The following is a 25,398-nucleotide window of genomic DNA, read 5'->3' as shown; positions in this document are numbered from 1 at the left end:
CCCAGGATTGTTGCATTCCAAAAGCCATCTGGTGAGAGCAAAGGTCTTAGCTGTTCCCAAGCCAGAGAAACCACTGTCAAACCCAAAGAGCTACTGACCAGATTTCCCTACTGTGTATTACCTATAAACTGGTGGACAGACTAATCCTGATGCAGATTAATGAGGCAGCCAATACTATAATACTATACAATACTTGGTTGCCTCACATTTCGGCTGGATTCAGGATGGGATGATGAACTCAAGATTAGGTATCTTGATTCAAGACACAGAAAATGTATGGAAAGAAAATTGATGCAGTCCTTATTGACCTGATGGCAGCTTATAACATTGCGTGGCACACTGGGCTGAATGCCAGTGATGTGGTTCATCTGAGGAGTGATTAGTAACTGAGGCTTCATCCTGCAAGCTGGGAGAAAATCAGTCACCTTAAATCTCTCCACAGTGGCTCTCCTTTTGTTCAATATATACACACATGACCTTCCTGAAATACAGTCCAAGAAGTATGTGCTGATGACATCTGTATTTCTGACACTGAAAATTATTTCTATAGGAATGAAGGGAATCTCAGCCAAGACATGCATACTTTTGACCACTTAGTCTCCATTGCACGAATTAATTCTTAATGAAACCAAGACAGTGTCAAATCTTTCTAGTTAAACAATTGTCTTGACAATTGTCCCATCTTTATCCATGTATGACTGTTACTGCCATTCCAACCAGTCATCACATACAGTACTTGGGAGTATTTAACCGTAGCCTGACATACCAGCCTCACCTGGAACACTTGAAAATGAAGATCTTTTCCCCATACCACCTTGATACAAATAGTACCGGGATCCTGCTGGGGAGTATACCCTTCAGTCCTTTGTACATCTGCATTAGCACTGGTATTTGTGCCAGCTGAATACTGCTCTGTGGGTTCCGGTGCCACACTCGGATTTTTGACAAAGGTGAATTCAGCAACCCGTGTTATTAATGGCTGCTTGAATGTTTGTATGTGCTTGCGTGCATAGTTCCACGAGACCGTCAATGAGATTAAGTCTTCCTGGAGAGCTCACAGATGAAACCAACCTATTACACCTCTGTTTGACTGATACCCCATTCTCAGACAGGAAAGACACAGCAGTACCAACTTGAAGATCTGCTCATAATCAGGGGAGGAATCCCTGACCAGACATGGAATCTAAAGATGAGAATAGTCAGCATTTGGCACAGATTCTGAAAGAAATGTCTTTGTTTAGTCAGATTCTAGTAATCTTAGAATCTGTAGCTGACAATGAAGACCTGAACAGCAAAAAAGCTGTAGCCACACCCTAAGGGTCAAATCCAGCTTAATTTACTCACACTGCAAGTCCTGCTGATGAAATCCCATTGAGTTTTAACAGAGAGAATAGCTGTGCTTTGAAGTGAGATCTCAGGGAAGTTGCTAGGGGATAATATTTGAATAACCCTTATGCCATTTCTATGCAACAAGAATGGGATGCTTTAGTGGGCATGTGTGATGGAATACACTGCCCGTATTCACACCCTACACACTATTGTAATAATCTTTGAACAAGGTAGGCCTTGTAAGGTATCATTTGCAAACTCAATTTGCTGGTCAGTATTGTCCTGATAAAATATGTGTGGGAACTTTGTATGTAAAGTTATAAGACTCCCCTGTATGATGTCATTAACACATGTTCCAAATCCCACAGCCCTGCCCAAGCAGAAGCCTGCAAACAGGTGTGTTCTAAACAAAGGAATATGTGCCTTAATTTGCATGTAAGCAGTAAACAGAGTCATGAAGCAGGAATGAAAAACAAAGGAAGCTCAAACAGGTGGAATAAAAAGACAGCTGGGAACATCCTTCCACATAGACTCTGTCTCCTGGTTTTCAGCTGGAAATGTTTTTCAAGAGGGGGACTGAAACTATAAAAAAGGCAGGAAAACACCCCAAGACTCCCTCCCGCATAGCACATTGCATTCGCTGCACCTGAGAAAAAAAAAGGAAACAGCTCTTGGACTCTGGGGGTGTAGTTCATGACCTGAAGAGTTTGGTCAGTCATCTTGCTGAGAGCATGTGGTGAGAAATTTTGCCTGAATGTAATATAGTTTGTTAAGTTAAAATGCTTCCTAGTGCCCATCTTTATTTTTCTTGTAACCATTTCTGACTTTTATGCCTCATTACTTGTACTCACTTAAAATCTCTCTCTTTGTAGTTAATAAACTTGTTTTAGCTAATCAGTGTGTAATTTAAAGTACGAAGGTAAAATAAGGCTAGCATATATTATTCCCTTAAAGGAATTATGGACTTAATATATTTGGACTGTCTAGGAGAGGGCTGGGCAATACAAAACATACATTTGTGGGGAAAGTCTGAGACTGGGAGTGTGTTGTGGTCACCCTGCACTATAACCCAGGCTGAGACAGCCAGGATGTCACTGGCAGGCTGCATTTACACAACCACATCTGGGAACGACCTGCTAGCTGGCTGTGTGCAATCCAGGTTAGACACTACAGCAGCAAGGCATTGCAAGGCACCCCAAGTTACAGAGCAGGAGTGACAGCCCTCCGTGGGTCTGGATTGTATCCCAGTATGTCACAGGGTGCTTGGTCAATGTGTTGCCTACATTTTGCCTAGTGCTTTAATACAATGAATTCCACCTTTGAGAGATGTACCCTGTTTACAGAGCATGTTTAATTGGCCCCAAAAGGGGGGATGACATTTTGTGACAGAGTGAAGGGGGTGAACAGGTGAGCCTGCATTCTCACCACTCAGATGTTAATTAGTTCCCCTTGAAAAAGGTGGCGGGGGTAACTAGACAATCAGGCTGGCCAGCTGGATGGGATAAGGAGCCAATAACCCCATTGGTGCCAGGGTTCCTATTCCTGCAAGGATCCTACAGCTCCCTCTTTTTGTTCTGTGTCAATACAGGGGTGTTGGTGTCCTTCTGCTGTGGCACCACATGAGCAAGAGGAGGGGACAGCAGGGGGGCACTTCCCTGGTGAAAACCTCCAATTTCCTCCCAGATCCAGTGCCTCATCCACCCCATGGCTTCCTGCTCCTCCAACTCTTGCTCCCTGCCAGTCATAATTTTCAACTATTTCCTGAAATACCCTCTCCTGCCATCACTATGTCATTGCATGCGCCATCTGATTCCTCACACGCCATCTGTCTCTCTGCCTCCCATCACAACCTGATTTTACTGTCAATTGGCCTCTGCAAACTCCTCAGGGTGGGGTTTCCCAGGATGTCTACAGACAACCACAGTACCCATCCTACACTGACTATGTAACCTCCCTCCTAGAAACTTAACACTGTTCCCGTGCCACAAAATTCTAATATACCAAAAAGTACTCCTTTGTTATTACTAGCCTCTGAGTTCCCAAGCTCTGCCCCTTGTGCTGTCTCTCATACAGCCTGGCTGTTCTCCTTGTCCCGATTCAGTTTAGTTCCAGCACCACACAGACGATGGGGTGATGCTGCTTGCTGGCAGAGGTCTTATGGGCGCAGCTGGTATTTTTACCTTCAGGCCAGTTGCTGGTAAAGACCATTTTTATTTCAGTTAATCAACTTGATGTTGACATAATTACTTGACAGTGAAATAAAAAACAGGAGGGAAACCAATTTCTGGCCAATTATACAGAATAATTAAAATATTTTTCATTACATGGAAGAAATATTTGGTACAGGCAACAATGTTAGCTGGGGCAGGTGGGGGAAGAATCACCTCATGCTGCTTATGGTCCCAAACTCACTTGGCCACCTAACGCCAGCAGATACAAATCCTGCACCCATAGATTCATTATTGTCCTTTGGCTCCTTTTACTTCCTTAACCCAGATCCTCAGCTGGTGTTTCAGTGAATTATACCATTTTACACCAGTTGAGGATCTGGGTGGCTGACTGGACCATTTTCATTCTCCAGCCCTGCAATAACATCCCGAAGGCCTGGATTCTCTTGCTTCTAGCACATGCTTGTCCTCTCCAAGGTCCCTACTACCAGCCTTAGTTTGGTTTTCTCCTGCAGCCACAAGGCTGTTTCACCCTGGTTATCCCTAGCGCTCCTTCTTATAGTTTGGGCTATTATAGATTTTGCTATCCCCAGCTTTTATCACAGTCTATGATAGGCTGCTCCTTCCAGGACTTCCTTTTACCTTACATCTAGAGTCTATACCATTCTAGACTCTCAAGTAAATCAGGACTCATCTATACCTCTTGCCAGTGGTTGAAGAGGATAAAATTTCTCCCCAAGGCTGATTTTAAAAGGTCTTGGGGCATCTGGCTTAGTTGGACTTTCAATGGCCAAGAAACAAGAAGAGGCAGGAAGTTAGATTCCTTCAAGTGAGAAAAATAGCAAATCCACATTGCTTGAATCTTTCCTTGATGACAATGAGACTGAAAACTATTCATACCAGGTCAATTAAAAAAAAAAGAAGCTTTAGTTTGTAATGCTAAATAATTAGAGCATCAGGAATGGGGGAGGGATGAAAGAGGGGAAAATGTTCTTAAATATAGGTTCTGCTCCTGCAAAAAATCTAAGATAAATTAGATGTGAATTCAATGACAAGCCCATACAAACAACTTGAGAATGTTTACTATTTGAATTGGCAAATCTTCTATGGGCAACCAAACAGTTAAAAAAAGCCCTAAAAGACCCACGAGAATTAGCTGTTGCTAAAACAATTTTATGGTCCTTTCCACTTCAGTGGAGGTAGTTTGTATGGCTGACTGGAATCTATTCAATGCCGTCAAACATCTAACACTCCCATAGCTAGACGCCTTACAATGAATAACAAGCAGTCTAGCTGCCAATATGCTGGAACTGCATTTTTCACCAGGGACTGGACCCCAACCCAGCAACACTCTACCTTCATTGTCTGAGGCCTTGTTAATTTATAAGACCAACAATTAACCACAACAAACAGAAGTGCCAAAAATTCCAAACTACTGCAGCTACAGAAATCCATTATTTTTAATAAACTACAGCAGCCTTAAAAAGAAAAAAAAGTCAGCTCCATAAAAGATGCATATTTCTTTTTGTGTGTGTGTGTGTGTCAATTGATCCTCTGTAATATAGAGTAACGCATATATTTTCAGTGGACCACATATACAATGACTCTGAATTTTATGACAATAACACCAAACAAAATACAGAAGAAAAGAAAGGACACAAAGAACAGAGCAGATGCAGTTTTGTGGAAATAGTAGGCATATTTGAGTCATGCTGCTTAATTGTGATTGTTCAGGTAAATTAAATAAAATTGCATCTATTTCCTGATTGGATGAGCATTCAAGCAATTCTGATGAGAACTCTCCCACTTACAAATTCAAAATTATTTTTTTGTGAAAACTCGTACATTCCTATCTGAAATTCACTTTCTGCAAACATTTGTGGCAGTAACTCCTGATTCAATTAATATTTCTGAAAACGGAGTGGGAAATGAATGAAGCAAATATACGAAACCATTCAGATGACTAATTTCCAGAAAAGTTTCTGTAGTATTCAGGGTTCAAAATGCTTGTAAACCAAGAAAATAATGGCAGTTAGATGATAGCTACCAACAAATCCCAATGAGTGTTGGACACCTAATTCCCTTGGGGGCTTTTGAAAATCTCTCTTCATTATTCGACTATCACTGCAGAATAGTGTCTTAACAAGTATGTAACACACAAACAAACAAAAAGCTTAATGTTGATTTAGAAGAGTGGTTTACATCCAGGGTGAATACCATCCCTGACCTTTAGTAAAAAGCTCAGTCATTCCATTCTGAGGGGTTCGTGCAATACCCGTGCAAAAGAGACTTCACTGTGTAACCCACTGGTGAGCGTCTCACACTTCCCTCCTCTGTGCCTGATCTGCAGAGAATTTCAGGCTGTAAAAGGCTCATTTAGTCTTGGCCCTTTAGATCAAGATGTAGCAGCTAATGCTTTCAGTTCTGGACATCCCTGGTGTGTCAGCCAAGCTGGTAGCTGTTACAAATTCATTTAAATAAGTTATTTCGTTTTAATAAGCAGAACTTACAGGGAAAAAATTCTTGTTCCTCATAACTCATATGTGGGTTCCTCACTTGGAGCTGGCCATTGCACCTATTTCCTGGGCTCTCAGGTTGTTCCTCAGAAAGAGAGGCCTCAAAGAATTGCAACATTAGTTCTTTTACGGTATCCCTAGCGGGTGCCCTCCCTGTGGTATTGCATTAACATATCATTCACTGTACATTTCTATTGTTCTTTTCAGCTATCTAACTACAAGAAATTAAATGTGATATTTTAGCTACATAAACTGTGGTTTCACACTTGTTGACAGCTGATGTTGATCCTATGACACTGGTAAACTTTCAGAAAGGAAGCACCCAGGTTCCGTTCCTGGTGTTCTCCACAGTCTCCACAAGTTGTTTTATGATACTGCTCAATCTACTTACCCAAGTAGTTAGTTACTGACCATGAGTTACCCTTCATTGCTATGAATTCACTTGGCAAAAAGTTATTTCATAGTACTGCCATTTCCTCTTCAAATTTATAAAGGTACTGTGCAGTCATCTCCTGCTGCTGTATGTTTGCTAGCTTTTTCTCTACACTCAGTTATTTTCCTAAAAGTGACTATTTTGACAACACTGTCTTCTCCTAAAATTGTTTCTTCTTTTCTGCCCCGATTGCTTTCAGACCATCCAAATGACTGTCTCCAAAAACATTGGATCCTTTTCTGAATTTGCTTTAAGAAACTTATTTCATTTTGCACTCCAACTTTCTGCCATCCAGCAGGTTCTGACTCTGTAGCCAAACTAATACCAGTTCTCTAATTCAGGTATTTCAGTCTCTTTAAAAAGACCATGTCCCTTGAGGATAGTGCTGGAAACCAGAAAACGTTCCTGAGTTCTAATTCCACCTCTGCTGCTGTTTCACTGTGTGGCCTTGGACAAGTCACTTTACCTCTGGGTTTGTCTCTCCATCTGTAAACTAGTGATAATACCTACCTACAATAAGTACTTATAAAGGGTGTGAAGCCACCAGGAGGTTGGGTGGGATTGTACACAGGTGGCTAGCCTAAGCCACTGCCCGTGCCTCCGTAGTCACACTGCTGTTTTTAGGCACCAGCTTGACCAGTTAGCCCATGTACATGTATCTTCCCTGGGAATTACACCTCCCAGCTGTTGTGTAGACGTACCCTGACTGTGTGTTTGTACAGTGCCTTACACAATGGGGCCCTGATCTTGGTGGAGTCTTCAAGGTGCTATTATACTGCTAATAATGAGTGTGGAAATGCTAAATAGTATCAAGATGATAATCCTCAGGCCATAAGCAGTAAGGAGACTTAATAGAATTCATACGCTTAGCTATGTGCTACTGCAATGAAGCCAGCTCTCTCTGTAGTTTCTTTCAGTTTACATATCTCTTTAAACATTAAAAAAGCTGCAAGGGCCACCATTTTTCCTCATCTTTTTTTTTCCTGTGACACCTTACAATAGCACGATGGATAGTGCCCAGTCTGTGAGATAGGAACTTTATCTGCTGCAGCTGGATTTGATATATGGTTTATTACACTTACACACGTGTAATTGGAGACTTTTCCCCCACGTAACGCTTACCTCATTCAGTACACAGGATGAATGGTGCTCAGTGAATGAGCAGCTATTCAATATATTTTCTTCTCATTGTTCAATGTGTGGCCCCAGGCCTTATTTACTGCACAGTATTCAAATCCTGTTTTGAAAACAGAAATATTAATTTCTTCATGGGCTTTTCTGTGGTGCTAATTAATATAGTATCTGAGTGCTTCACAAATAGTAATTAATTTATTTTCACAACGCCTCTGTGACATGAGGGTGTTGTATTATTCCCAATTCAAAGATGGGGAACTGAAGCACAGGGATTAAAGTCAAAAGTACCTACTAATTTGGGTGCCCAATTTGACATACCTAGAATTTGATTTTTCAGACTACTTAGCAGTATACATAATTCAAAAAGCACAGTCCTCAAGATGTTGAATGCTCTGCACTTCTGGAAATCAGACCTCAGGTCAGGCACCAAGAAATTGAGGAACATATACTTAGTGAAAAGTTTGGTTTAAAAGACTTTCCCAATATCACATAAGAACTCTGTACCAGGTGTAGAATCCAGGTAAGCTGAAGTTAGACAAATTCAGCCTTGAAATAAGACACACTTTCCTAGCTCTAAGGGTGACTAAACACTGGACCAGCTTACCAAGGGAGGCCATGGACTCACCTTCTCTTGGAGTCGATAAATAAGATTAGATCTCTTTTTAATGAATTCAAACTGGAACAGGTACAGAGAAGGGCTACTAGGATGATCCGAGGAATGGAAAACTTGTCTTATGAAAGGAGACTCAGGGAGCTTGGCTTGTTTAGCCTAACTAAAAGAAGGCTGAGGGGAGATATGATTGCTCTCTATAAATATATCAGAGGGATAAATACCAGAGAGGGAGAGGAATTATTTAAACTCAGTACCAATGTGGACACAAGAACAAATGGATATAAACTGGCCACTAGGAAATTTAGATTAGAAATTAGACGAAGGTTTCTAACCATCAGAGGAGTGAAGTTTTGGAATAGCCTTCCGAGGGAAGTAGTGGGGGCAAAAGATCTATCTTGCTTTAAGATTAAACTCGATAAGTTTATGGAGGAGATGGTATGATGGGATAACATGGTTTTGGTAATTAAATATTCATGGTAAATAGGCCCAATGGCCTGTGATGGGTTTTAGATGGGGTAAGATCCAAGTTACCTGGGAAAGAATTTTCTGGGAAAGAATTTTCTGTAGTATCTGGCTGATGAATCTTGCCCATATGCTCAGGGTTTAGCTGATCGCCATATTTGGGGTCGGGAAGGAATTTTCCTCCAGGGCAGATTGGAAGAGGCCCTGGAGGTTTTTCGCCTTCCTCTGTAGCATGGGGCACGGGTCACTTGCTGGAGGATTCTCTGCTCCTTGAGGTCTTTAAACTACAATTTGAGGACTTCAATAGCACAGATATAGGTGTGAGGTTTTTTTTGTAGGAGTGGTGGGTGAAATTCTGTGGCCTGCGTTGTGCAGGAGGTCAGACTAGATGATCATAATGGTCCCTTCTGACCTAAATATCTATGAATCTATGAATCTATGATATGCTTTAATCTATCTTTAGGGAGAAATTCTGCAGCCTACGTGTGCAAGCAGTCAGGCTGGGTGATCATGGCGATCCCTTCTGGCCTTGGAGTCTGCGAGTCTCCCTCTTCATCCCCTTTCTTCATGGGTCATGGGGAGAACAAGAGTGCCTGTATTGCCTTCAACATGCTCTTAATACGTGTAGCTCTGCATTAAGCTAATAACTATAAGCAAGTCTCACACTTCAAGGCTTCAGCCCATTACCTGCAGAGGTCAGGAAGGAATTTTTGCCCTGATGCACTATTGGCTTGATATATCTTGAGGTGTTTTTCATCTTCCTCTGAATCATCAGAGATTGGCCACTGCTGGAGGTGGGACAACAGACAGGATGGACCAGTGCTCTGAGGTGGTACAGAGAATCCGTTCTAGATGCCTGGCTGGTGTCCCCTGCTCACATACTCAAGGTCTAATTGATTGCCAGATTTGGAGTCGGGAAAGAATTTTCACCCTGGTCACATTGTCAGGGACACTGGGAGTTTTTCATCTTCCTCTGCAGCCTGGGTGTGGATCTGTGACAATCAAGGACCAGACACCCCAACGGGAGAACAGGCGGGTCTGAACCCCCAAAATAAGCAGTTGAATCAACTGGCTGCAGACAATGTTATTGTGTACAAAAATATGTCAAGGAAGGTCTTCTATGACAGCTTGTAATGGCCTGAACTTGATGGTCACTAGGAGATTTGTATACAGGTTATGGTTATGAATACAGGCATGTGTATACGTATAGAAAATTGTAATTGAATCTATACTTTAACTACACCATCACCTCACAGCAGTGTTGTGAATAAATCAGGCAGTAAGGGCACCTACCAGGCCAGGTGTTCACACAAAACCGGCCCCAAGCAACTAGCATTGTCCAACCAGGAAGAGACAACGGTAGACCATTCAAGTTAATGGGAAAACACCGAAACAACTTGAAACTGAAAAAACAAACAAACCCAGTTTGGGAAAGCCCCCTGCTCCATGTAACCATGAATTACCATAGGCCATGTCTACACTAAAAAATTAGGTTGATCTAACTTACTTCGGCATGCAGCCAGTGTAGTTATTAAATTACTTGTGTGTGCACATGCTTGGCTCCTTGCACCAGCAGTTTGCATCCTTACCAAAAGCACTTGTATTGATTGTACAGTCAGGGTGGGACAGCTCCTGAAAGCCAGTAACAGTCAATGTAAACTATTCTGTGTCTATACTGACACTGTGTCAACCTAACTACATTGACATTGACTCTATGCCTCTCGGGGAGATGGTCTTATTTAATCAGCGTGGAGAGGCACTTATGTCAGCAGGAATCAAATTTAAGTGACGACTCTTCCACAGAGAGGCTGACACAAGGCAGCTTACGTTGACCTAACCCTGGAGCGCAGACCAGGTCATAGCCTGAGAAAAAAGAAAAAACTTGCAAACCCTGTTAAAAGGGAAAGGGTTCAAAGTGAAAGCCATCCAGAAACTGAGAGCCAGCATCTAAGGAGGGGGTTGTCTATGAAGCACTGGATCCCCTCTAGGACAGAGGGCATGCTGGGAAACTATTCACAGGCAATAGGCAACTTGCACTGGAGAAGGGAATTTAGCTAATGGAGAAGTGTTAAGCCTGAGAGGTCATCTTTATGTTTGTTTTCTGTGTCACTTGTCTGCGTTTGCTTTTCGTTACTAGTTCATCTTTGAATCCATGATTTTTTTATTAAATAAACTTTTTGTTTATTTTTATCCCAAGCATGTGTCTGTTGTGCAAACTATGTGGAGTGTGTGTACCAAAGTGAACTCATAATTGGGTGCAGGTTTCACACCTTCAGGGGTGATGAACCATAGGGAAGAGTCCATGTGGCTGGTAGTTAAGAACTTAGCGAGATGGATTTGGGGAGACACGGGACCAGAAGGGACTGCTGAGGTCACCCTGCAAGAAGAAACTCTTTCAAAATATTCATTTGGCCAAGAAGAGGAGAATTAACTGACTGAAATCAATAATAATGCCTCCACATATAAACTTGTGTATGCCATTATTAAAACATACTTATTTTTTCCTTGATTAACTTTAGTATGATTGGTATTGGGGGAAAATTGACATAGCTTACAGAGCTGTAAGGGTACAAATAGCAATATAGTTTCTTTCAGTGAGAATATATCTTGGTCTACATTCTCTTTTCTATGGGTAACGATGATGCAAAGTTAAGTCACAATGGTGGTAAACATTACTCCCACTAATAAGTGTTTGCAGGATGGGAATCTTATACCACTGCAGTAAATGAAATGTGCATCTACACAGTGCTAGCTTTCTTTCACAAACTCCAGAAGGGGAATGGCACAATGATGTACTTCATGCATGTTCTAGAACTTCTAAATTCTTCCTTGAAGGGTGCCTGCCATGTGAAGTTTATACAACCCAGATCCTGTGTAATTCTTTTAGACAGCAGATGGACAAATTATCTTTTTTGTGTGTGACTTCTGGATTAAAATCCAAAAATGATTATCACCTTTCACATACAGCCCTGTATATCAGGCATTCTCCCTAGCGGTTTCCAATCTAACAAGACCTTTTTATTTTCCCTTTGATATTTTGGGAAGTAATTAATCTGATCTTAAATGCCTCGCTCACTTATACAAGTTCTATCTGGCTTCTATTCTCTGGGGTAATCTCTGGCTGGAGCCACAGGCCCTTTAAATTGCCTCCAGAGCCCCGCTGCTGGAGCCCTGGGGCAGCGGCGGCAGGGCTCCGGCAGGTATTTAAAGGGCCTGGGGCTCCCCTGCTTCTACCGCCTGGGCCCTTTAAATAGCCGCTACAGCCCCGCCGCCGCTACTCCAGAGCTCCAGCGGCTATTTAAAGGACCGGGGCGGTAGAAGCAGGGGAGCCACGGGCCCTTTAAATAGCCCCCAGAGCCCTGGGGTAGCGGGGGCTCCAGAGGCTATTTAAAGGGCCAGGGCTCCAGCTCCCTCTACCGCCCCGGTCCTTTAAATAGCCGCTGGAGCCCCGCCGCTTCCCCAGGGCTCCAGCGGCTATTTAAAGGCCAGGGTGGTAGAAGAGGGGAGCCCCGGGCCCTTTAAATAGCCCCCGGAGCCCCGGGCTGCTGCTGCTACCCCTACCCCGGTGGGGGGGGCACTTACCTTACAGGGTGGGCTGGGGCTGGCTCTGACCCCCTCAGCCCCACCCCTTCCGCCCTAGGCCCTGCCCCTTCCGGGGGCCAGAGCTGGCCCCAGAGTACCGGTAAGTCACTGGACTTACTTTCCCCCCTGCTTGTTTCACTACAACCTCTTCGCTTCTCCCCTTCCGTCACTGCTGAAGTCAACCCAATCTCATCTAAAATACACCCAGTCTTCACTAGATCCCTTGTCAACCTCAACTGTCCACCCCTCCTGCTTTCTTATTCTTGTTCACTAGGCACCCGGCGTAACTCCCACTGAAGTCAGTGAAAAAATTCCCTTTGACATTGGAACAGCTCCTATACCACCCCTACCAACTACTCCATTTTCCACTGGATCTTTCCCTAACACCTTAAAATTGCCACTTACATGTCAGAAAAATCCCTCATTTACTAACTACCATCCTGTCTCCATCCTCATTTTTCCCCCCTTAGCTCTTTTCTCACAACTCTCCTGGCATAACCTCCCTAGCCACTCTCAGCCCCTCTAATTGTGCCTGTCCTTCTCAATTAACTCAGGTCACAGATCCCTCTGCCTTCTCATAATACTTGACCTATGATCAGCTCTTGATATAATGATCACACTCCATCAGGCTTTCTGTCAGCTGTTGTTTTCTTTAGTACAACACAGAAAATACAATCTGGCAGATCCTCAGAGGGAGTAAATCAGTAGAGCTACACTGAAGCCAATGAAGTTATGGCTCTTTGTGTCACCTTCGAATCTCCTCCAACCTCTCTCCTATACACCAACTTCAGGTATTAAATGAGAAGAAGAAAACACCCAAGTATCCATATAAAATCTTCATGAAGCACAAAGAACAATCCAGACATAGGAATATGTGTCTTTCCCACATTCTATCAACTTCCTCTTTCTAAAAATAAACCTAATATTGCTGTACAAATCAACACTTTTGAACCTTGGATTTTAAGACCCTGATCCTACAAAGAAAAATTTATGGGTGGACCAGTGAGCCTATGCACAGTCCTACTGAAATTAATAACTAGAGCCAATAAATTCACATTATTTCAATTTTACAATGACATTCTATGAGCAAAAACCTGCACTCCTTATGAAGGGTTTGGTCTTCCATGCTGCTGAATGCTACTGCAAGAAGTGAAGAGCCAAAGCACTAACACCCAGGTGTGACCACCCTGCACAAGATCTGAAGGGGTTAAGGTAGCCAGGCAGGCCAATTAACTGCCCAGGCTGCACCTGGAGGAGGAGCCAGGGAGCAGGGATTAAATAAAGAGAGGGGGCTCAGCTGGACAGGAACAGAGGGGCCCATATAAAGCCCAGTATCTGAAAGTGGCTGAGGGCTGAAGGGAAGTAGCTTGCAGTCACTCCCTAGGTGAAGGGAGCTGTGTTTGGGACTGTAGCAGGGTGGTCACCCTGCTCCTCCCCTGAAGGGGTTAAAAGCAGTCCTGGAGAGGGCTGTGGCTGGGTAAAAGGGATTAAGAACAGCTGGGGAAGCTGAGTGAGTAGGGGCCCACAGCTGTGGCCAGCTCAATCAGGGCCCAGCTGGCCCTTATAAGAGGGCTGTGGGCAAGAAGCTGGAGGAGTCTCACTCTAGCCCTGGCGTGTGAAGGACTAGCTAATTCTCGGAGCAGCAAGGAGAAGGTGCCCAAAGTGGTGAAAGGATCCTCTGATACCAGCACTCAGCATTTGCCCGACACTTATGCAGAGAGGTTTGTAGATAGTATAGAGAAATATTCCTGGTGCTCAGCAATGTGAACAAACCTGTTGACCTTACTGGGAAGCTTCTCAAAAGGCATAAAAAGCAGTTAGGTGTCAAATTCCCATTAAAAACCAATGGGAGTTGGGCTCCTAACTCATTTGTGTCTTTGTGCCAATGAACTGAGCAGTGATGAGTAGCAGCATTAGAAGTTATAGGGGCTTTTATTTTAAATGAGAGCTGATATTTTCATGTAATCACATGACTCCAGCAGTTGCAGCTTTAAGAAAAACACCAAACACAACAGCTGGCAACTTTGCAAGCTTAAGTGCTTAAATGCAATCCAGTGATTGCAAATGATGCACTGACCCGCCTGTTTTAACTTGCTTGGCTGGTTCACTCAAATGTGCTTAATGGCTGCACTCAGAAAAATCTGAGAAGTGGGCAGTCAGCCATGAGAGCCAGCCACTGGCACAGAAATGTGTCCAAGGGCTCTAAGAAAACATTATATTCACAGCAAGCAGCTTGATACTTCCCAAGATTGATGAGACACAGAGTCCTTGCCAGTCCACCAGCCTGCAATGCCTACCTTATTGGATTGTGAGCAGAAAAGCCACCATGGCTCAGCAGCCTGACCCATGAATGCTACAATGCATTACTTATCAGCATTCACACAGGATCAAGCTGTCAGGCAAAGCTTCTATTGAAGTCAATAGGTGTTTTGCTGGAGATCAGTGGGAGTTTTGCCTGTGTAGAGACTGCAGAACTTTGCCCTAAACAAATTTTACATTTCTAAAGGCTGTCAAATATTTTCTACTTTTATTTTCAACTCCTGAATATTAACAGAACTCTCCATTAAACTGTCCGGCCATACTCAAAGGGCCAGATTGCATTTAGCCTTGTACAAGGGCATATGTGTGGGGCGAAGAATACAAGGAGCCTTAACTCCACAGAATCCTGACCTCCCCTGGCCCAATGGTCCCCACATCACACACCACTCTGCACCTGCAGGATGGAGCCTGACTCCTGGTCAGAGTTAATACCTTCTTGGCCAGTACATGAATGGATGCAGATGAAGGATATATCTGTTTTTGTTTGTAATCTACACAGATGCTATTAACTTTGAGCAATGACAGAGAAAGAGAGTACCATCCTTCAGAACTCCAGGTCAAACCTCCATCTAGGCAAGTTCTCCCTCTATGTCCAAATGCTGCATTTAACCTGTTTAGCCTAAGTCCATCCCAGCCCTAAAATCCCTTTGTATGAGACTGTGTGGAGTAGGTCCCATCTGAGTCCCATGAGGTTCATGAGTGATTGGTCTTGGGACCCACCTGGGCAGCCCCACCCAAACCTCCTCCTTTCCCAGTGGTTCTACAGAAAGCAAATACACAAGGGTCTGTGGTCAAGCACAGCATATTCATCTGGGAAAAAAAAATCTATCTATATTATACTTATATGGTCTCCATTACTGTAGTACCTGAGCATCTCACAATCCTCATGGTATTTAGCCTCGCAGCATTCCTGTGAGATATTAAGTGCTATTATCCACTTTTTACAAATGGGAAACTGAGGCACAGTGAAACTAAGTGGCTTGCATGAGGTCACACAGGAAGTCTACAGAGGAGCAAGGAATTGAACCTGGCTCTCACAAGTGCCCCAGGCTAGTACTCTAACCACTGGACCATCCTTCCTTTCAGAACCAGCTACAAATGAGACAGGGTTAAGTAGTGGTAATCTGGAAGGAAAGTGAAAGGCAGACTCAAGAGAAAAGCAAATGCTAATGTTCCCAAAAGGGGAGAACCTTTAAATTACCACTACCTTACTACTTTACACACTCAGTTCATAGGCCTTTAGCAAATATTCTCTTCCCTGCCAAAAATATTATATCAGACTGAACACTCCAAAGGTGATGGCAGAAAGATCAAAAAAGGCATAAGGTCAAATTCACTCTAAATCAATGGAGATGCACTAGGGATGAATTTGTTCCATCAGATTTTAATCTCGTTAGCCCCAGCCGCAAAACTCTCACTCACCTTGGTGAGTACTTACTCATGAATCATTCTGGTGGCATCATTTGCAGTTATGAAATGTACGTATCCATTTGTATGAGTAACTGTTCACCAACATGAAGAAGGATTCCACAACCAAGCCCGTATCAGCCCCCCACAAACAGCTGCAATACCACCTTACTTTGATTTCTTTCCAAGAATTACTAACCCCCAAATGGATAAACAGCAGCGAGTGTGGCATCCATTCATCAATGCACAAACATTTGCTTAAGTTTCACTGGAGTAAACAGAACTATGCATGTGCTTAAAGTTAAGCATGCGCTTATGCACTTTGCTGAATAGGAATTGATTAAAAGCACATTTTAAATGCTTTGTTGAAAGCCGTTATTTCCTTAATCATCATCTTTGAGGGAGAGTGACCTTTTATTGACAGTGAATGTGGGAATTTGGCTAATCCCTAGATAAGAAATTTGTGTATAGTTCCCACAGTTGCCAGTGGGCAGCATGCATTTCAGTCCTGCTTCACCTCAATTAGCATTTTGTTCAGGGGTACCTTTCTTCCACCTTGCAGGAAATAATAAAATGTATTGATGCATGAAATACACGGACTGAACCAGACAACGAAGGTTGATTTTAACTGTCTAGCTTTAGAATGCCCCCCCCAAAAGGGAGGGGGAGGGAGAAGAGGAAAGCCTCACTCAAAGTGATATCAAAAGTAAACAAGCTAGGTCTACATATCTGGCACCAGGAGGCAGTCAGCATTCCTTTCAATATGACACACAATTAGATTCCAGCAGACGAAACAGAAAATAATGATTATGATTGCTGATGCTGCAGCCCATAGCAGACTCGCATTAGTTTAAGTAGCTGGGTGTATGCCAGCCTCCTTGCACAAATGGCAGTGCCTGTTCTATAGGAATCTGAAGAGAAAGAGAGTACTAATAGCTTAACGGTGACCTTTCACACATGCCATCCAGGTGAATCCGACAAGTCTTTTGGCTGTAATGGAACAGATCACTATAGGCCAGTCTCAAGGAAGTTACGCACCATTCATGCAAATAGATTTTTTTGCTTACACATATGAAATAAGTTTCTCTTGAGTAAAAAGTATAGTAAGCACTTTATTGGTTTACTTAACCCTTTCCCCACATGGTAAAAAATAGCCAGCTTTCCATTATTCATTTCAGTTAGCCAATCAGTTAATATGAAACTTTAATTTTTAGCATGTAAGCTCCATGTGGCTATTTCAAAAATTGTAAATGTTTCCTAAAAGAGAATTAATTAAAGTTGGCTTAGGATAACAAAGTGACAAGTAGTGCTCTGTTTCTGGATTGAGCTTTCCATGGTTAGAGTATTTACTACTGAATGAAGTACAGTGTTTGTTACAGACATTGCTGTTGTAAAAGATATACATCTCCTTGTTTCCTGAAGCTGAAAAATAAACTTCATAAATATGAAATGATCACTACATAGTGATATAAAAAGGAATGGGAAGTTCATGTATGTGAAAGCATGTTTCAAATAAATAAAATAGATACAAATACTGTCAGAGCAGCATAAAGGAGAAAGTGTATTTGAGGAACAGGCCCTAGGATTCCAATCAGTGATCACACAGCTGGAAGTTCTAAAATGGTAGCCAGAACTCTTGTCCATTTCTTCTGAGAAACTAGCCTGACTAAAGGAAATAGAGCATAATTGGGCTTAATCTTCTGTGACAAAGTTCCTGCTCTACCTTGGTGGGTCTTGCACTTATTGGCAGATTTGCTCGCCTTGGAGCTTCACGGCAGCACTCAGCTTGGCCATTTTTCTGAACCCACAGTCCAGGTCGACGACTCCTGTGTCTGACCAGAAGTTGGGAGGATTTGGGGGGAACCAGGGCCTGCCCTCTACTCCGGGTTCCAGCCCAGGGCCCTGTGGAATGCAGCTGTCTAGAGTGCCTCCTGGAACAGCTGTCCGACAGCTACAACTCCCTGGGCTACTTCCCCATGGCCTCCTCCCAACACCTTCTTTATCCTCACCATAGGACCTTGCTCCTGGTATCTGAGAATGCTGGTACACCTCAATCCTCCAACAGTCCGCATTCTCACTCTCAGCTCCTAGTGCCTCTTATTCCCAGCTCCTCACATGCACACCACAAACTGAAGTGAGCTCCTTTTTAAAACCCAGGTGCCCTGATTAGCCTGCCTTAATTGATTCTAGCAGCTTCTTGATTGGCTGCAGGTGTTCTAATCAGCCTGTCTTAATGGTCTCCAGAAGGTTCCTGATTGTTCTGGAACCTTCCCTGTTACCTTACACAGGGAAAAGGGACCTACTTAGCCTGGGGCTAATATATCTGCCTTCTATTACTCTTCTATAGCCATCTGGCCCGACCTTGTCACATATCCCCCCACCCCCCCCCTCAACACTACGGGATTGGGCAACTTGGGACATCAGGCAGTGTACTCGTGACAAGCCATCTGCATTGCCATGGTGGCTTCCAGCCCAGTGTTGTATGATGAATTGGAAAGGTTTTAGGGACAGGAACCATCTGGTCACCCTTGCGTTCATCTCTATTTTGCTGCATCCACTGGAGGGGTGCATGGTCGGTCACAAGGGTAAACCGTTGTCCCAGAAGGTAATAACTTTGTGTTCCCATGGCCCATTTCACAGCTAGGCACTCTCTTTCAACCATGGCATACTTATGCTCTCTCGGGTGGAGTTTCCTGCTGAGGTAGAGGATTGGGTGTTCTTCATCTCCGACCATCTGCGATAGGACAGATCCCAATCCTACTTCAGATGCATCTATTTGTAAAATGAATTCTTTGTTGAAGTCTGGGGCTATAAGCACAGGGTTACTGCAGAGGGCTGTCTGTAGATCCATGAATGCTTTCTCTGCGGCATCTGTCCACTTAACCATGTCTGGACCCCACGCTTTTATCAGGTTTGTCAGGAGACTCGCTCTGGTAGCAAAATGGGGAATAAATCGTCGGTAGTACCCCACCACACCCAGGAATGCCCGGACTTGCTTTTTCCAATTCGGCCAGGGCCAATTTTGGATAGCCTCTAGTTTGTTTAGTTGGGGCTTGACCATGCCCCTTCCTACAATGTAGCCAAGGTATTTAGCCTTGACTAGCCCTATAGCACACTTGGCTGGGTTGGCTGTGAGGCCCGTCTTAGCGTGTCCAGAACCGCTTTCACCTTTCCTAAGTGGGTTTCCCAGTCGGGGGTGTGAATAATCACATCAACCAGGTATACCGCTGCATAACTGGTGTGGGGCCATAGGAGCTTGTCCATAAGACGCTGGAAGGTGGCAGGTGCCCCATGCAGTCCAAAAGGAAGAACAGTATATTGAAACAGACCCTTTGGTGTAGAGAATGCCATCTTTTCTTTCACATCTTTGGCAAGGGGAATCTGCCAGTATCCCTTTGTTAAATCAAGGGTGGTCAAAAATCGGACATTGCCCAGGCAGTCAACTAACTCATCGACACGGGGTATAGGGTATGCATCGAATTTGGATATCTCATTCAGCCGGCGAAAGTCATTACAAAACCTAGTGGTGCCATTGGGTTTGGGCACCAACACAATCGGGCTTGATCAGGGTTTGGAGACTTACTCCCAGTAGGGGAATTGGAGAAAGGGAGAACCACTGAAAGTAGTGATCCACAGTAGAGTGTCAACCCCCAACCTTCTCTGAAATATCCCCAGATTTGTTCTCCACTCCCAGACAGCATAGAAAGACGAAAAGGGAAAGAAGGGCAGCTAAGGCCTTGGGAACCCGAATACTGGCCCAAAGCCAGAGGCTCGCGCTCATAGGTAGGTGGACCGAGCAGCTGAAAAGGAGGTCACCCAGGAGGGAGAAGCACCTGAGTCTGATCCACACCCTAACACCTCTGAACCAGTAGAGGCAACAGAGACTGTAGGACTCTTCGATGACTCCCAGCTCCAATATCCTTTTTACCTCTGCTTTGATCTCCTCCCTTTTTGCTGCTGGGACCCAATAGGGCCTTAAAGTTACCTTTGCCCCATGGTCTGTGATAATGTGGTGATATGCTTCGGTGGTCCGGGGTGGTTTGGTTGAAAACACGTCCTGGAATCAGTTGATCATCTCAGAGTTTGGTGTCAGATCAGTGGATATCCTGATCTGCTCCTGCATGTTATTTCCCTGGATCGGGGTCTCTTGGACCACTACACACACCTCTCGTTGGTGCCAAGGCTTTAAGAGGTTAATGTGATAAATTTGTTCTTGTTTCCGGCATCCTGGCTGCCGCACCTTGTAGATTACTTCCCCTACAGGGTCAACCACCTCACAGGGCCCCTGCCATTGGGCCAAAAGCTTGCTTGATGCCGTGAATACCAACACCATCACCCAATCCCCTGGTTGGAACTGTCAGACTTTTGCCTGGCGATTGTAATAGGTTCGCTTGGCCTCCTGCGCCTTTTCCAAATGTTTCCGTACAATAGGGGTGACCCGGGCTATTGGTTCTTGCATCTGCAACACATGGTCAATTATATTTCTCCCCTCATTGGGTTCCTCTTCCCAGATTTCTTTTGCAATATCTAGTATGCCACAGGGGTGGCGTCCATATAATTCAAAGGGGGAAAACCCAGTTGAGGCCTGAGGTAAATCCCGGATTGCAAACATAAGGTAGGGTAGTAGGATGTCCTTCCCGTCTCAACTTACCACTTTCCTTATCATTGCCTTGAGGGTTCGGTTAAACCTTTCTACCAGCCCATCGGTCTGCGGATGACAGACTGAAGTTCTCAGGGTATGTGTATGGAGCAGCGTACAGAGGTCCTTCATTAGCTTCGACATAAATGGGGTACCTTGGTCTGTTAATATCTCTTTTGGTAGCCCCACTCGGGCAAAGATCACCACCAACTCTTTAGCTATTGTTTTAGAGGCCGTGTTCCTCAGGGGGACGGCTTCTGGGTAGCAAGTAGCATAATCCAGAACGACAAGTGGTAGCTCACGAAAGCTTATGCTCAAATAAAGATGAAGTGAGCTGTAGCTCATGAAAGCTTATGCTCAAATAAATTGGTTAGTCTCTAAGGTGCCACAAGTACTCCTTTTCTTTTTGCGAATACAGACTAACACGGCTGCTACTCTGAAACCTGTCAAGTATATATTGGTGGCCCCGGGCTGTCTTCTCCAGGGGTCCCACTAGATCCATGGCTATTCACTCGAAGGGGACCTCTATGATGGGAAGGGGTACTAAAGGGGCCCTCAAGTGGGGACGGGGACTGTGCAGCTGACACTCCGGGCAGGACACACAATACCTCCGCACCTCTTCATGTACTCTGGGCCAGAAGAATCGTCGTAGGACCCATGCCAGGGTATTCTCTACCCCCAAATGCCTCCCAAAAAGATGACTATGGGCCAGACTTAATACAGCATTCTGGTGTTTTTGAGGTACTAGGATCTGCTGTACCTTCTGCCCCTGTACTGGTGAAACCCGGTGTAAGAGATTCTTCTTCATTATGAAGTAGGGTCCTGGTCCCTGAGTTTTCCCTTCCACAGGGAACCCATCTATTTCAGTCACCTCCTTCCTAATGTTGTCGTACCTTGGGTCTTCAGCCTGGTCCCGTCCAAAATTTCCTCTCCTGGGGCTAATCTGCCTGAGATCTAGGGGGCCAGTCTCTGTTGCCTCTACTGGTTCAGAGGCGTCAGGTGCTTCTCCCTCCTGGGTGACCTCCTTTTCAGCTGCTCGGGTCCGCCTACCTACGAGCGTGAGCCTCTGGCTTTGGGCCAGTATTCGGGTTCCCAAGGCCTTAGCTGCCCTTCTTTCCCTTTTCGTCTTTCTATGCTGTCTGGGAGTGGAGAACAAATCTGGGGATATTTCAGAGAAGGTTGAGGGTTGACACTCTACTGTGGATCACTACTTTCAGTGGTTCCCCCTTTCTCCAATTCCCCTACTGGGAGTAAGTCTCCAAACCCTGGGAAGTCTCTCCCTATGAACACTGGGTATGGGAGTTTAGGGACTACACCTGCTGCGACCTCAGCAGTGTTCCCCTATATCTCGATTTTTACTGGGATGGTGGGGTAATAACCAACTGTCCCATGGACGCATGTTATCCCCGTACGCTTAGCCCAAAGCAGCTGACTACGCTTCACGAGCTTCCCCGAGACAAGCGTGATAGCACTCCCCGAATCAACCAGTGCTGTGGTCTCTACCCCTTTTAGCTTCACTGGTCTAGTGTACATATGTGGGGTTAGTGAGACCCCCACAAGGTAGGTTAGGGAGCATGGGTCTGCCCAGTTCCCCAGGTTACACTGCATAGGCTCCTCGGCCTTGGGACACTGTGCAGCTATGTGTTCCCACTCCCCGCTGACCAGAACCTCTAGTATCTCCTCCGGGACTCAGTTCGTAACCACTTTCGTGTGAGATGGATGAAGTCATATAATTGGGACCGCGAGGTTTTGTTTAGTCGAGGGGGTAGTCTGCCGCAGCCTCCTCAGGAAAATCATAGTAGGCCTTCTGGGCCTCCCCACACAGGAATGGAGCGAGGATGCCAGACCACTGTTCTCAGGGCCAAGTCTCCCGCAGGGCTGTCCTCTCAAAGGCCAGGAGGTATGCCTCTACATCATCCTCCCGCGTCATTTTCTGCAGCCAATTGCTGGTCTGCATGATCTGCATCCCACCATGGCTGCAGTTCAGCTCTGTAAGGGCCTTTACCTGGTTTACCAGTTCCCGCAACATAGCCCGGTCTTGAGCAGCCTGGTTCATCAGCAGGCGATTAGTCTCTTGCTGTAGCCGCACTGCCTCCTGTTGGGCGGCTGCCTGGACATGAGTAGCCTCCTGCTGGGCAGCCATGGCTTGTATCAGTGCCCACACTACCTCCTCTATTGTGGTGAAAAAAATAAAAATAGACCCTCTTCCCTTTTTTTTTTTCTTCAAAACACCCTCCTTCTTCTGCCACGCTGTGAACACCAGATCCTACTTCTGACACCAGTTGTGACAAAGTTCCTGCTCTACCTTGGTGGGTCTTGCGCTTATTGATGGATTTGCTCGCCTTGGAGCTTCACGGCAGCACTCAGCTTGGCCATTTTTCTGAACCCACAGTCCAAGTCGACGACTCCTGTGTCTGACCAGGAGTTGGGAGGATTTGGGGGGAACCTGGGCCCGCCCACTACCCCGGGTTCCAGCCCAGGACCCTGTGGAATGCAGCTGTCTAGAGTGCCTCCTGGAACAGCTGTCCGACAGCTAAACTCCCTGGGCTACTTCCCCATGGCCTCCTCCCAACACCTTCTTTATCCTCACCATAGGACCTTGCTCCTGGTGTCTGAGAATGCTGGTACACCTCAGTCCTCCAACAGTCTGCATTCTCACTCTCAGCTCCTAGTGCCTCTTACTCCCAGCTCCTCACACGCACACCACAAACTGAAGTGAGCTCCTTTTTAAAACCCAGGTGCCCTGATTAGCCTGCCTTAATTGATTCTAGCAGCTTCTTGATTGGCTGCAGGTGTTCTAATCAGCCTGTCTTAATGGTCTCCAGAAGGTTCCTGATTGTTCTGGAACCTTCCCTGTTACCTTACACAGGGAAAAGGGACCTACTTAGCCTGGGGCTAATATATCTGCCTTCTATTACTCTTCTATAGCCATCTGGCCCGACCCTGTCACACTTCTAAGTAACAGTTATCTCCTGTAACTAATCATGAAAGTTTTAAACCAATATCAGACTGCATGCTTACTCAAAATACCAGAATGTGCTCTGTCACACAAATATAACCTTACCCTACAGAAACCTGAAAACTAAAATGAGTGGAAGACAGGATAACATGAACCGCAGAATACTTTTCATCTTCAAAACACACAATTTCAGCCTAAAGAGCAGTCCACAAAATAATAAAGAAAAAGAATATACAGCCTTCTTCGTACACTGAGATTCCCCTAGTGAAAGCAAATGAGAAGATCTTTGAAAAGAAGAATAAAGAATTCCATGTAGTTATCTAGTTGAAATCATCTGGAAAGTTGAAGGAAAATGTTTAAGTTTAATGAAAGGAAATCATGTATGACTCAGATGAGACACTCACATTAGGATTAGCAGAAACTTCCTCAGCCTGAAAGACACTTCAAGGCCCAACTGTGCTTCCACTGAAATCAAAGGCAAAATTCTCATTGACTTCAAGGTGCAGGATAAGACCCTAGATTATCTGATATTCACCTGCATTGTGTATTTTCCCCTCCCCAACATTAAACGTCAGAATCACAGCGTGCTGATTATTGTGCTGACAAATGCAATGCATTATGACATAAAAATGCATGCTAAAATATAATAGTTCCTACAACAAATGCAATGTATGTGTCAGGTCATTTTTTCTGCAATAGTTAGAAAGCCTAAGTTTGCTCTCATTTACCCCCTTAGAAGTCAATGGTGATGCATGGATCTGATTTAGGGGAGATTTTGGTCTATGTACTGTAATTCTCCTAGCGACCAGATGCACCTCTTATACAATACATAGAAATATACAAAGTATCTTGATCACCGTATCTACCTCTAATGTACCACAACAATGGCATCAGGATGGAGGAGTGGAATGGGTCTCTAACACTGATAATTTGCTCTTCAAGTATCTGGGGTATGGGTGGAGTTTTTTTTTAAGCATACAGTGCTACCATGGACTCATCATCAAATGGAAGGAAGTTCCATGGCTCACGCACACTGCACAAGATGCCTATGAAAACACCATCATGGATCATTCCATGAACACAGACAACCTTGTCCTAATGTTCTGAGTTTATCCTTGGATGCCAAACAGAGCAGCAAATGTCTCCACAAATTCAAGCATGATTGACAAAAGAACATTCTTGAGCTTGAGACAACATGGACCATAACAATGCCTCTAAGCATGCATTAAACAAATGTTTTAATCATATAGTATATTCTTATTTTTTTTTACATTTTCATTTGTGCTCTCCTGTCTTGCCTTATTTGTTCAAAATTGAAAGTGTTGATGAATTTGATATCTTTACCATTGCTCTAAACTATAAACACTTAGGTTTGCCATGCTGGCATATCCATCTGGCACAAATTTTCCTGGTTTGGAATTGCATTCTTTATGCCCCCCCTTTCTTTAGTCTCTCAAGTATTTCCCCCCTAAATCATATGGTAAGCCAAGTTCAGCACAGGAATTAACCTTCTAAAGTTCTGCAACTCATTTCCTTCTCACTTGTTCTCAGTATGGTTTCCTTCTCTTCTAAGTCAAGGGGATCAATTTGAATTTTCCTAGATTAGTCTCAACCCTGTTTTGAGCACAGTTGCCATGATTCTTTATTGATGGTGGTGTTGGACTTCATACAAGTTTAGCCAGCTGCATCATTAGTCATTTCAATAATTTCTCGCCCAGCTTTCAACCATTTATCAGAAGGCTTGTCAGTTATATGTTGCCATTATTTATTGTGTAATTCTAACACCCCTAGCTCTGCCTCCCTAATCCCACCAGCCATACAAAATAGATCCGCTATC

General features: G+C 44.3%; 1 protein-coding gene across 1 annotated transcript in view; it reads right to left on the bottom strand.

Annotated features, from left to right (window-relative positions):
• LOC144270318 (glypican-5-like) overlaps positions 1 to 25,398 on the bottom strand; it is a 599,436-nt gene that overhangs the window by 418,154 nt on the left and 155,884 nt on the right. The window lies entirely within an intron of this gene.

The sequence above is a fragment of the Eretmochelys imbricata genome, chromosome 9 (assembly GCF_965152235.1).
Source record: "Eretmochelys imbricata isolate rEreImb1 chromosome 9, rEreImb1.hap1, whole genome shotgun sequence".
Classification (NCBI taxonomy): Eukaryota; Metazoa; Chordata; order Testudines; family Cheloniidae; genus Eretmochelys; species Eretmochelys imbricata.
Note: the sequence above shows the minus strand (reverse complement) of the source record. Positions and strands in the feature narration are given on the sequence as shown.